At 38.4% G+C, this 13,912-nt stretch overlaps 2 protein-coding genes across 8 annotated transcripts in view; one reads left to right on the plus strand and one right to left on the minus strand.

The window, feature by feature from the left end:
- LOC143736711 (uncharacterized) overlaps positions 1-13,912 on the minus strand; it is a 336,163-nt gene that overhangs the window by 81,304 nt on the left and 240,947 nt on the right. The window lies entirely within an intron of this gene.
- Positions 1-13,912, plus strand: part of dennd4c (DENN/MADD domain containing 4C) — a 137,521-nt gene that overhangs the window by 13,907 nt on the left and 109,702 nt on the right. For 3 of the 7 annotated variants that reach the window (XM_077229647.1, XM_077229649.1, XM_077229652.1), the window contains exon 1: positions 4,884-4,978. The exons of the other annotated variants lie outside the window; for them this stretch is intronic. The gene's annotated coding sequence lies outside the window, so the exon portion shown is untranslated. Of the gene's footprint in view, positions 1-4,883; positions 4,979-13,912 lie in introns of those variants that run through there. 7 annotated transcript variants of the gene reach the window in all.

Raw genomic sequence — 13,912 nt, forward strand, 5'->3', positions numbered from 1 at the left:
ATTGGTGTAAAAAAATAATTATGGCCAATGTTTTGTAATGTTTTGTGTTTTCCACCCAATTTTAAATTGTTTTACTTCAATGAAACGTTCGATTTTTGTGAGATTTTTAATAAAAGGATAAACATCGTAGATTTCTTTTCCCAATCTTATGCATTAATATGCATAAAGTGAATCTCTCAGAAATCCTGCATAACTGTGTCGAGCTACACCAGCAGTCGTAAGTGGAGCGCTCGCTGCTCTCTGGTTCCACAGCTTGGCGTGCTAATTTTCTCTTGATTTGGGGGCCAGTTATTTGTACCTACCAGTAGAGCTGCAAAAAACACTTCCTGCTGCTTGTCTCTAATTGAGAAAAAGTTTTTTGTTTGCCACTGTTTTCGGTTAAAAAACCTTAGCTTTGGATTAACATTTCCTTTTTTCCAGGTATTTATTTGACTATAGTGTTTATGTGCACATATCAGATCTATTTCTCATGATTACTCTCATCATAACCGACTAAATGTTGAGTTTATGAAAAAGATTTTGCAAAAGAATTGCTGACTACATTGGTCCTTGCATATCAAAACAATTGATCACAGATCAGGCTTTAGAATTGACATGGTTACAAGCATGTTACGGCATTATGGGTCAGGTCTGTCTTGCAAAACTTGTGTCCAGTTATTGTTGGTTTACAAAAGAATCCACAGTGAAAACATGATGCCCTACTAACTAGGGGTGGGCGATATCTCGATATTTAAAATATATCGAGATATTTTTTAAACACGATATGGATTTTGACATATCGTATATATCGATATATTGTTTATATTTAATTCTGATTTCGCCGCTTTGTCTTCTCTGCGCTGTGCTCGCCCCCGCCTCCTTGCTTTTGTTCCCCCTCCCCTCGCGTGTTGTCTCATTCAACATGGCGGCGCCCGCAACTAGCCCGGAGGCTACAGAACTCGTCTAAAAAGATCGTCTTAAATGCTGTCTTACATGCACTTCTTGAGGCACACACGCACACTAGCAAACACACGCAAGGTCTCTCGCTCTCTGTCCCTCTCTGGCGTGCGCGCGCTACACGGTGCTCTCTCCCTATCTGCCGTGCGCACGCTACACGGTTTGAACATTCACACAGCCTTTAGAAAACGATACATTTCCCGGCACAACTTATTAAAAAGAATGACAATCCCGGTAAAAAGGGACAGGTGGCAATTATTTTTGTATACAGCAATTAATTTGTATACAATTATTATTTTTGTATACAGGGATTTTTTTTTTAAAATGTCGCAGAAGCACTTTGGACTACATGAACTGCCTACCTCTTTGCACTCCAATAATAAAAAAAAGACTGTGGTATTTGGCATATTTGTTTTTGCATTAGTTTTTGTTTGGTTATTTTTCCTGTAAAGATATCGAGATATATATCGTATATCGAGATATAGCAAAATATATCGAGATATATTTTTTGCTCCATATCGCCCAGCCCTACTACTAACACCATCAAGCCCTGTAGTTTGAAACCAAACAACAACTTCCTAAATGTTAGAATCCTTCAGAAGGTAAGGAGGGACACGGTCTCATTCACTAATAATTGCGTGGATTATTTCGTATTTGTATGCACATGAGAACTTCTTACGAAAAGTCTCCACCTAATTCACAACATATATATATATATATATATATATATATATATATAATATAAATCTTAATCTCATTCTAATGTTAGTGAATTTGGAGATTTCTAGTTTCTAATTGAGCGGCTGTGGGCATGAGGTTTGTCATTTGCATAAATCACGGCCAAACCATCTCCATATAAGGGCTTTCTGCACAACCTTTCCTTTACAGGTTTTCGTCACTCTCGTCAAACATATCCCGCTCTCTGCAGGTGTGTTCTCGGCAGATCCCCAAGCAATGCCAAGTCTGTCATTCTCAAAACCAATTCAAACTCTATAAACACCTTTTATACAGACCCCGATTACAGAACTTTCATTAGGCAGCTGTACATATGCGTAAATCTGCATTATTCAAAGAAACCTTGCAGCTGAAACTATAACGCAGTTTTTCTTAATCTTTCATTTTATATGAAGTTTATTTAAGATTAAATTGTATTATTTATTAATTTTATTATATAATCTTCTATAATCTTATATAAAAAATAAATAATATAACATTATTATAGTTGTATAACTTCTTAAAGGGGTGGTAAAACACAATTTAACTGTTCTAACTTTAGCTAGTGTGTAATTAGGGCTGGGTATCGTAACAAAATTTTCGATACCGATACCGATACCTTGACTTCGATACCGGTTCCTGAACGATACTTTTTTCGATACCAATTTATCAATATAACATTACCTAAAAAAAAAAAACTTTTATTTTTTCAGTTTGTTTACTTTTTTACACTCATATTTTTAGTCTGTAAAAAAGCACCAATGCTAAAGTTTTCTATGTTTCCTAATCATTTAACAACATGTATTCTTTACTTCAATGAGCTCATTGTTTCTGCCTTAACTTAATGCATTGTTTAACAATGAAACTGAATGAAAATTAATTGAAATGCATTACACACAGTCACCCCTGATAACAGATCACTCTAAATTGTAATTTAGACACATGCATTTTCTGTAAAGCTCCTTTGAAACGATATGTATTGTGAAAAATGCTATACAAATAAATGTGAGTTGAATTAAATATAGGCTACTGGGGTGCGGGATATATGCCTCGCGCTCAGGACACATGAAGCTTTTGCAAAGCACTGGCAAAAGTACCCTAATGATTATGGATATGTCGGGAAACGATAGCAAGGAGATATTTTAATTGTTTATTAATGAGTAAGTGTTTACTAAACGTGTTGGCTGCAAAGATGATTATTGCGAATTTGCGATGCTGACTCGTCATCCCTGCAGTAGTGAACACGCGCGCGCCTATATGGATTAGGTAATCAAACTATTTATTTCTAATTGTTTCGTTTAAAAGTTGACATATTTTGAACATATATAGAACTATTTCTCATGTCTGTGAGGCAAGTATCCTATACGCTGAGTTTTGGTTTATATGTGACGCGCTCCAGTTCTTGTAGTCGAAGGCGGATAAACTTTCTACTCTCGAGTGTATTCTGTGCGCTTTTAAGTGTAGATTTACCGTGTTACCGGTCTTGGCAGCAATTATCTTTTTGAAAATATTGCATCGTGTGCTTATGGCATCGAGTCGGGTACATAGGTACACTTTTGATAATTTCCACATATTTTCTATCTATCTGGGTTGGACGCTTACGCTTACACACACACACACACTCACTACAGCCTCACGTGCGACGAGGCACGTCTCTGGGCAGCCGCGTAAACTAGCGTTTTCCCGCCACAGCCAATCACGCTGCAGCTTTATTGTTTCACTGACGCTGACGAGATTAACCACTTAGGTACCGAAACTTGGTACCGAAAAACAAGACATGTTTCGATACTCGGTAGTATCGAGGCAATTCGGTCGGTACCTAAAAAGTACCGAACTCGGTACGCAGCCCTATGTGTAATGTTGCTGTTTGAGCATAAACAACATCTGCAACGTTACAACACTCAAAGTTCAAAGCAAAGGGAGATATTTGCTTTTAAAGAAATACATTTCTAAGGACTACAGCAAATGGCCGGTAGGGACTACACGACATTCCTCCAGGGTTGCTGACGTCAGTAACCCCAATATTTACATAAACCCCTCCTCCGAGAATACTAAATAAGGGCGAGGCCATTTTTGCTTTGGAGAAGAGTTGTTGTTGTATAGTAGGCTGTTGTTGCCGCAATGCTGCTAAATTTTTTCATGCATTTAGAATAAATGTTAGTACAAAAGTTTTTGATGAATCATGATTTGTGCGTGCGCATGCTTAGTGATTGAGAGACCCACCGTTCTTCCACAACATTTGATAAAGTTTGCAGACATCTAAATCTATTTTTATTCCAAGTGATCCTATTTTAGTATCACTCCCTTCACTAACATTCATCAGTGGGTAGGCCAAACAGGAGTACAATTACCTCTTATGTCAATATCTCAATTCAGGACCCCTTTAACTGCACTTTACCAGCTCGTTGTTGTGGGTTGTACTCTTGTGTCTCCAGAGCATGGAGCTCAGATGCCATTCATCTGTGTTATGATAGAAGGGTGGTGTCTGTTAGTCAGACAGTGTGGAACTTTATACTACTTCTCATGTTCCTGTCTCTGCAGGAGTGTGTAGGTGCATCTCATGGAAAGGCTTGTTGAGTTGGATTTAGCTAGTTCATACAAACATTTAAATTGAAGAAAGTTTTCTCTTTAAAAAAAACCCCTGCTCTCTAGTCTTGTAGGAATATAAGTTCACTAGAGATCTCAAATCTACACTGAATTTAAACTGCACTTATAGACCATCACACTGAATGAGTGCTTGTCTATCTTTCCCTATATCATGATGGTGTTTGCCTATCATGTTTGCCTTTACTTATTTGATGAAGTCACTCTGTTTTAATGAATTATTAAAATAATACTATCATCAGACATTTTTATTCATTTTTGCTTTTTTACCAAACATTGGTTATTGATTAGTTTTTTTCTTGCATACAAAAAGAAATAACGACAGTCTACTGTAACTATAAAGCCTACTGTATTTGTAACATTAATTTCTAAGGCCTCTAAATTATCAACATGGTCAAAACATTCCTGAAAAACCTGTTGCACACATTTATTAGTAATTTTATTAGTAAGTAAAAGGCCTTTGGTCTATGTGGCCATGTGGTCTATGATTTTAATGTATGTCATGTGTAACCTGACTTTACCCTGAATGCTGCTTTTATTGTTGGGGGGGATTTTCTGCAGACCATAACATGGTTTACTGTACTTGCCAGCGTCTGGAGTTTGATTGTTTTACTCTTCTAACAGAGATGGTGTGACTGTGAACTGTGAACAGTGCCACATTGACCGGTGTCTGAAAGACATATCCAGCTTGTCATGAGGCTCTCCTTGTGTCATTTCAAGTGGGGTGAGATCACTGCACTTACATTTGTCAACAGACAAATCGGTTTGAGGGTTTGTTAAGAGGCCACTTAAGTTCCCATTGATGGGGAAACAAGTTCTTACTGAATATTGAAAAGGATACTGTATTACTATGATAAAATCAATAACATTATAACCCCTTAAACAGCACCCCCACAAGCCGAAAAGGACATAAGCAAAAATTTTAATGGCTTTGACTCTTCAACCCTTTGTTCTACAGGCATAATCCTAATATCATTTAAAAGCAGACACTTGACAGTTGCAGCACACATGGAAAACAATCCAGAAAATAGGTTTCAAGTAAATTTTATTTCCCCATAATTCACAATGTATGTACAATGCAACAACTGTGAGGGAAAAAAATGTTTTACATACAGGAAGTAACCTGAAGGAGAGAAACCCCCCACCCGCAAATCTGTGGCCACAGCTTTGCAATCCGTCCCATCGGTTTATAAACTGTACTCACTGGGGCGGTTTCCCAGACAGGGTTTAAATTAATCCAGAAGTAGGCCTTAATATGGAGTAGTAAATAGGGGCGTCACGATTCTCCAAATCCTCAATTCGATTACATTTTCTATTCTAAGGTCACGGTTAGATTCGATTCTCGATTTTTTTTTTTTTAAGCACAGGTTGCTGTTGCTCCTAAAAAGCTGACATCAGTTCATCGCAATCTCACACATCTCTGTTATTATCAGTGAAGCTGACTGCACAATGAATCTTTCATAATATATAGCCTACACTTTGTTTGTTATAATTAGAGGATTTGCCAGCTTACAGAATTCAGCACTGAACAAAAAGTCTGTTTTGAGCGGTGAGGAGAGTCTATCTTAAATGCTTCTGATTGGTCATTGCGTTCAAGAAATTAACACATATGTCTGTGATTGGCTAAATCGCTCAACGCTGCAAACATGTTATAAATAGAAACCCTGGCCTGTAAATCGTTTCTATTTTGTTTTAGTTGTTCTTGTTTCTTTTCTGCAACAGATGAAAACAATTTATTAGTTTTTATTAGTGATCGACCGATATTGATTTTTTTAACCGATACCGATACCGATTATTTGCCTATTTATGTGCCCGATAACCGATATGCAGAACCGATATTTATTTACTGTTATACTTCTTTTTTTGACACAATTATTACAACACAAATGAACTGAACAAACCATTTTATTTATAACAATCACTCCCTCCTCTTGCATACAAAAGAAATAAACTTTATATTTATACACAAATAAATAGAAGGGTCTGATTCCAAAAAATAAAGTGCACTGTTACTAAGTGTCTTTGTTTAAAAATAAAAGCTTTGAGGTAAAAAATAAAGCACAAAAATTATTCAAACATATTGGGCAGAAAAAATCTAAATTACCTGAGGTTTTTTTTGCAAAATGTAACTTAATACTCCCAGTTAAGCAGAACTAGGTTGTAATGTAGAAAACAGAGTCTTTCAGCATTCTGCCCTGTAAGCCTGCTTCGTTTGTTTTCATAAATGGCTCCCACTTCACTGAAGACTCGCTCACTGGGCACCGAAGACGGTGGGGGGCAAAGGAACTTTCTTGACAGACGAGCAAGAATGGGGAACCTTCTCTCATTTTGTTTCCACCATTCAAGTGGCTTGCCCATCCTCCTATCAATCACTGGTTCTGAAACGTACTGCTGAAGCTCTCCTTCAAGGCTAGACCCACCAACTTCAGAACTAGTAGCACCAAGCAGAGTGTCATACATCTCATCAATAAGTTTCTTCTGGGTTTCTTCTGTCCGGGGCCTTTTTGAAACTGTGCTGGAATCATCTGACTGTGTTTCTTCACCTTGTGTGTTGTCTTGCTCTAAGGTTTTTGTCTCCTCCTTAAGCCAATCTTTTGCATGCAACAGTGTGGTGTCAGATGAAAAGGCATGTGCCTTGTACCTTGGATCCAGAAGACAGGCAAGGACTGCACATTTCACCTCCTCCACTTTTGCAAACCGTCGGGTGAGACTCTCCAGCATCTCCTGTCTCATTGTTTTAATCCCACGAGAGGAGGGACCTTGACTGCTAAGCAACATCTTCAGAACTTTGACAGATGGGATGATGCATGACGCTGAACTCTCATAGTGGCTCATCTCAAGAGTGACCTCCTCCACTGGAGAAAGTGTCTCAATAAGATTGGTGACAATACTCCACTGATCAGCACTCAGGCTAGTGAACCCACTATGCTCACTGGCATACATGTTCAGAGCCCTTCTCTGCTCTTGCATCCTGACCAGCATGTGCAGGGTGGAATTCCATCGGGTCGGGACAGCCTGAATGATGGCATGTGCAGGTAGCCCAAGATCCTGCTGGATCACTGCTAAACGCTGTTTAGCTAGTACTGAATGATTAAAATGTGTAGCACAGCTTTTCAGCACTGACAGAATATTTTGGACAGCTCTTTGTGAGTTGAGGCCGTCATTGACAACAAGCTGTAATATGTGGGCACTGCAGCTCATGTCAGGCAGTTCAGCAATTCTCATACCTTTCACAATGTTGGCACCACTGTCCCTGAGAACAAGAACCACTCTATCTTTGTCAATGTCCCATTCTTCCAGCATGCCCAAAAACATCTCGCTAATGTACTCTCCAGTGTGTGATCCAATCATTGCTTTTGTGTTTAGAATGACTTGTCTGCGAATCCACTGATCATCAATGAAATGGCATGTTAAGCTCATTAGGGATTCAGTTGTGCCGGACCAGCAGTCTGTGGTAAAAGCCAAGTTATAACCTGCGTTATCAGGCTTTAGCAGTGCTTTAACCTTCTCAACGATACTGTTGTGAATACTGGGGAACATCTCTGTGCGGTAGAACTTCTCACTCTTCAGAGTATATCTGGGTTCTGCAGTTGCCATGAGTCTCTGGAAGCCTTTATTTTGAACCATGGTGAAAGGCTGATTGTCTGTAGCTATCATTTCTGTAATCATCCTGTCCAGTGTTTTTGAGCGGACATCGGGCGTCTTCCACTTTGTCTGCTTTTCAAACATCATAGGAATAGAAGCTTGAATGTGGCTTGATGTCTTTGCCTCTTCAGCATCTCTTTTTTTCTTTGCATCTTCAGCATCTTTTTTTTTCTTTGCCTCTTCAAATATAGTTGAGTGATGTATCTTTAAGTGATTCCACATGTTGGAGGTATTTTTTGTTGTAGTAGATTTAGACCCCATGCGTACGTTCATTTGGCATTCTTTGCAAACTGCCACCCCTGCAATTATTGACTGAGTGAAGTAAGTCCATACTTCACTTTGATTTTTCCTCCTTTCAGTCATCTTAAACAACAAAACAAAAAGTGTGGAAAGTTAGCAGTCTTTCATGTTAAATTAAATCTTCAAATTACAATAAAAACATTTATATTACTACATTATATAATTTATATCTAAATTATACATATAATTTATAAGCATCAGCAGCAACAATGTTAACAATAGGCTAAATAAATGTTAAGTCTAATGTTTTCATATGGAGAAAATAATTGACAGGGGAGTCATATCACCTTTGCAGAAATGTAATTCATTTTAAACCGTTTTAGAAAGTTTATGTGCCGTTTAATAGGTTTAAAGAGTGAGGAACAATTCCCTGGGTAATTTTTAATTCACTGAATAATATTAGCTGGAATATAACATTGTCAGGAAAGTAACAAACAAAACAGCATATACATCATTGCATTTTCCAACTAGTATGTTATTAATTATTAATTATATTTTTGTCGGTCTAGATCATGAAATGCTTTCTGACAAAGTGTTGTTTATCTATGTATTTACACAGAACTATAACTTAGGCTAATGTATGTTACTAAACCGCGATCGCGCGTGCAGATAATAAATAATTAATTTCCACAAAGCGGTATATTTAGATGTATATTAGCGAAATAATTGCTATGTAGTAAATGATAATATAATCTAGGGTGTTTAAACAAGATAATCTTGTCAAAAGTTTCATTCAGTGGACGGGTTGAGCATTCCTGATCATCAACCCAGTGAGTGCTCAGCAATATGAACGAACTTTTTTTCCGAGACTAATGGTGAGCAAATACAACAGATAGAGAATTAAATTCAGCGCTTTTATTTTCAACATATACTCATTCATGTCTGTTTTATTTAATTCATGTAAAGTTACGTCTTTATTGGGGCAGGACACAACGATTAAGCAAATTTACGTGACTCCATGAGACGAGTTCGTCTCAATTTTTTAGAACCAAGCTGCATAAATAAACTAGGCCTATATCAGGCATTTATGTCTCAAATCTCATTTCTGCATGTCTGTTATGTTAAATAAAGTTGAATAATTAAAGGAAAGCAAGTAGAACATATACTTTACCTGTGCACAGAGTTGCTGTTGACTGATCTCCTCAGACGCGGGCTGCAATGGCGTAATTCTCGAAACGGCCACAAGATGGCGCCGTATATCGGCGAATCCGATATTACAAAACCGATACCCGATTATGGGAAAATGCTTAAATATCGGGAAAAATATCGGTAAACCGATACATCGGTCGATCTCTAGTTTTTATATGTTTTATTCATAGATATTTCTAGTTTGCGGGAGTCCCGCAAATCTTTTTACTCTCCCGCACACACAGAGTGAGTGCATTACCGCCCGCTTGCACTCGGCCATCAAATCTAGCCCCGCGCCGCACTCTATTGCGTTGGGAGTGCACGTCTATAGATCAAGAGCCCAGCCCGAGGATAGTGACGGGAAATATCGGCCAAGTTCGGGCTCGGGCATAGAATCCAAGTTAGAGGACTCACAGCCTTTCAACACGTGTGTTTTTTTCCCGCGCCGTGATGAGTCGTTCATGAACGATCCGTTCATTGCCTCTGTCACGCGACAAATGAACAAAATACTCGGAAGGTCAAGTAATTATTAATGTTCCCTGTAAATTACTTTTGACTGCATTATAATGATTTCTTAATTCAGAATATGATCAAGATTGCGTTGGTGGATGTGTTCAGGGAATTTGCCTGTTAAAAGTATAACATTTAAAGCCCCTGAAATGACTAGAAAAAAGATTAGTTAATTTTGATGAACGAGATTGAACAATAGAGTCAGTAAAATGATCCGAACTCTCCATCACGGGCGCGACATGGGGGCGTGGCAGTATCGACGATTCCATTTTTTATTTCTATTTTTGAGTTTGTGAATTAATTTCGATCGATTTCGATTTAAAATCGAAATCGTGACACCCTTATTGTACGTTCACACCGCCGCCGGCGAGAGCGGCAAAATTCGCTCTCGCAGCCCTGCCAGCGACGCCGTGGAAAGATTCGTGGACGCTCTGATGCTCTGACGTAGATCGAACGCGTGGTCTTTTTTACAACTGTATTTAAAGGGTCCACAAAGCAAACAAGCATGTCGATCGTTATTTTTGCAGAAATTTGATCGATGGAAAAAACTTAACAATTATAGTGACATGTTTGCTAATGAAATAAACATTCTCTGGACTCCTCTCAAACGGAGCACCTCTATATTCCGATTGGTTGCCGCCGAACCGCGTCATTGCTTATTACCATAAAGTTGACCTGACTTCAACTCTCCTCGCCGCTCTCACCGTCCAAGACGCGCCGCGCCGCTCTCGCCGGAGCTCGCCGCCGGCTCTCATTGACAATGAATGACTTCCGGCCACTTTGAGGCTCTCGCCGGCGGCGGTGTGAACGCACAGTTAGTAGTAAATCATGGATTAACAACACAGATTAAGTTCAGATTACTAACACCTGGACTATGAAGTCTTGAACTAAACTAAAACTAGATTAATTTAAAACCTAAAAGTCAAGTCACCTTTATTTGTATAGCGCTTTTTACAATGCAGATTGTTTCAAAGCAGCTTTACAGAGATAACAGGAAAATAATGTTGTAATAATATTGTTAAATATAAAATTAAATGTCCCCAAAAGGCGACCGTGGCAAGGAACCAAAACTCCATCAGGTGACAGAATGGAGGAAAAAAAACCTTGGGAGAAAACAGGCTCAGTCAGGCTCATTTCTCCTCTGGCCAACGAACAAACAGTGTATGATTATGATTCAGGCAGCATTACAGGTCAGAAGTCAGATTTGATCAGAACATTATGTTATACAGTTAATCTGGTCGAAGATCGGAGTCATCACGCACATATAGGGGCGAGTTTGTTAAGGATCAGTGCCGATAGATGTCGTGTCGATGAGGCCTTCACAGGGGAGAGTCTAGTTGACACAATCTCTGCTGACACTTCAGGAATGCGTTGTGGTCGTGTCCAGGCGCAAGTCCACCATCTGATCTGGATACGTCCCGGATCCGGCTAATTACAGTTAACCTCGGAATAAACAGAAAGACTAAAATTAGTGTAGATGCCATTCTTTTTATGATGTAGCGAGTACATCAGGTGTTATAGGAAGTGTTCCCGGTTCCGGCTGACCTAGTTTATGCAGCCTAATAATCATTTAACTGATTTGAATAATAGGAATGTATAGTGTTCTACAGAGGTGTTAATTCCAGGGGTCAGAAAGTAAAATCCTGCCATATGTTTATTCCACCCAATAACTCAGCCAGCTGATTTCACTAATTAGTTCTATCTCCTGGCTGAAAAACTGTTCTAATTAGCAAATCCAGGTGATTGGAACAAAATTTTGAGGAGGAATTTTACTTTCTGAACCTGGACTTGACAGGTCTGGTTTTCTATGTGTATGCCAGGTTGAAGAGGTGTTGTTACGGACAATGTTAGGAAGATTGTTCCAAAGTTTAGGAGCTAAATAGGAAAAGGATCTACCGCCAGCAGTCGATTTTGATATTTTAGGTAGTGTCAACAGGCCGGAATTTTGAGATCGCAATAGACATGGAGAATAATGCATTAAGAGCCCGCTCAAGTACTGTGGAGCTAAACAGTGCTTTGTAAGTAATCAGCAATATTTAAAATTTATACAATGTTTAATAGGGAGCCAATGCAGTGTTGACAGAACCGGGCTAATATGGTCATACTTCCTGGTTCTGGTAAGAACTCTAGCTGCTGCGTTTTGGACCAGCTGTAGTTTTTTTATTAAATGTGCAGGGCAATCACCTATAATAGCATTAAAATAATCTAGCCTTGATGTCATGAAAGCATGAACTAATTGTTATGCATTTGTCATTGAGAGCATATGATGTAATTTAGATATATTTTTAAGATGGAAAAATGCGGTTTTACAGATACTAGACGCTTGACTTTCCAATGAAAGATTGGTATCAAAGGACACATTCAGGTTCTTAACCAACTGCGAAGACTCGACAGAGCAGCCATCAAGTGTTAGACAGTATTCTAGGTTATTACGTGAGGAAGTTTTTTGTCCAATAATTAGAATCTCTGTTTTTTTCAGAATTAAGTAGTAAGAAATTACTAGTCATCCAGTTTTTTATATCAGCTATGCATTCCGTTAATTTGGCGAATTGGTAAGTTTTGTCAGGGCGTGAAGAAATATAGAGCGGAGTATCATCAGCATAACAGTGAAAACTAATGCCATGCTTCCTAATTATATCTCCTAACGGTAGCATGTACAGAGCGAACAGCAACGGTCTTGGTACTGAGCCTTGTAGTACGCCATACTGAACTTTTGATCGATAAGACATATCTTCATTTACTGCAACAAACTGATAATGGTCAGATAAGTATGATTTAAACCATGCTAGTGCAATTCCACAAATGCCAACATAATTTTCAAGTCTATTTAAAAGAATCTGATAAACAGAATTAGTATGACCAAGGTTGCCTATAAAACACAGAAAGGACCATAGGTTCTCTTTATCAACACCCTCTTGCGCCACCTTGCGCCACCATATGTTTGTGCCAATAATTTTTTAATCATGAGGCCTAAGCTGTGTCCGAAACCGCTCCCTATACACTATATCAGGTGTTGGCAATTTTGTAATGTGTCCGATTTCTGACTGAGTGAACGACATTATTCCCTTCATTCGTTCACTACTTTATACCCACAATCCTTTCTGAATTCGACTGTACATTCGATGATCACTTGCTGAAGCACTATGTCCCAAAATCCAATGCAGAGAGGACTGAGTGCGCATGAAAGTGTGGAAGCGAGTGAGTTTAAACCAGAGATTACTTTACAGCTTTCTTATTTGTGCTTTAACGTTTTTCATGCTAGTTTTAGGGTTATTTTTCTACGTTTTTTATTAATCATTACTTGAATAAAACGTATTAAAATATAGAGACAGACAATATTATATAGATGAATTTTAAAAATTAAATGAAATGATATTAATAAGGTAAATTATGTAGGTATGTTATTTTATTATTAAACTATATTATTTACGCAATTCAATGTGTTTTACTAACAGCCAGGTGTTTTAATAATTTGTGGCATTGTTGTTAACTCCTTAAACTGTTAGAAAGAGATGATAATTTGGTGGATGATTTAAAAATCATCCATGACACTTGCTTACAGATTGACCACTGGCTCAGCTCCCTCCTACTTTCACTTGCTCCTACGGGTCTACATCCCTACCAGAAGCCTACGATCGATCAATGAGCGACGGCTCGTGGTACCATCACAGCGAGGCACAAAATCACTGTCCAGAACATTCTCATTCACGGTTCCATGCTGGTGGAATGACCTACCCACCCTCGTCCGGAATGCAGAATCCCTGACAGCATTCAAAAGACAACTGAAAACTCATCTCTTCCGTGAGCACTTAACATAGAAAAAAAGAAAAAAAAAACTTTTTCTTGAAATCTTCGATTGTCTGGTTTATGCTACTCTGAGCAATGTTTGAACTTTGTATTCTGAGCACTTCTTGCGTTGTTTTTGCCTCTCCACGATGACTCACTGGTTTAATCCTCAAATGTAAGTCGCTTTGGATAAAAGCGTCTGCTAAATGACTAAATGTACATGTAAATGTAAAAATATTCGTTAATCATCTGTAGGTAGCGTATTCATTTGAATGTAATCATGACGGTC

The sequence above is a fragment of the Siphateles boraxobius genome, unplaced genomic scaffold, assembly GCF_051911475.1.
Source record: "Siphateles boraxobius isolate OS27281-9 unplaced genomic scaffold, OSU_SipBor_1 130, whole genome shotgun sequence".
Classification (NCBI taxonomy): Eukaryota; Metazoa; Chordata; class Actinopteri; order Cypriniformes; family Leuciscidae; genus Siphateles; species Siphateles boraxobius.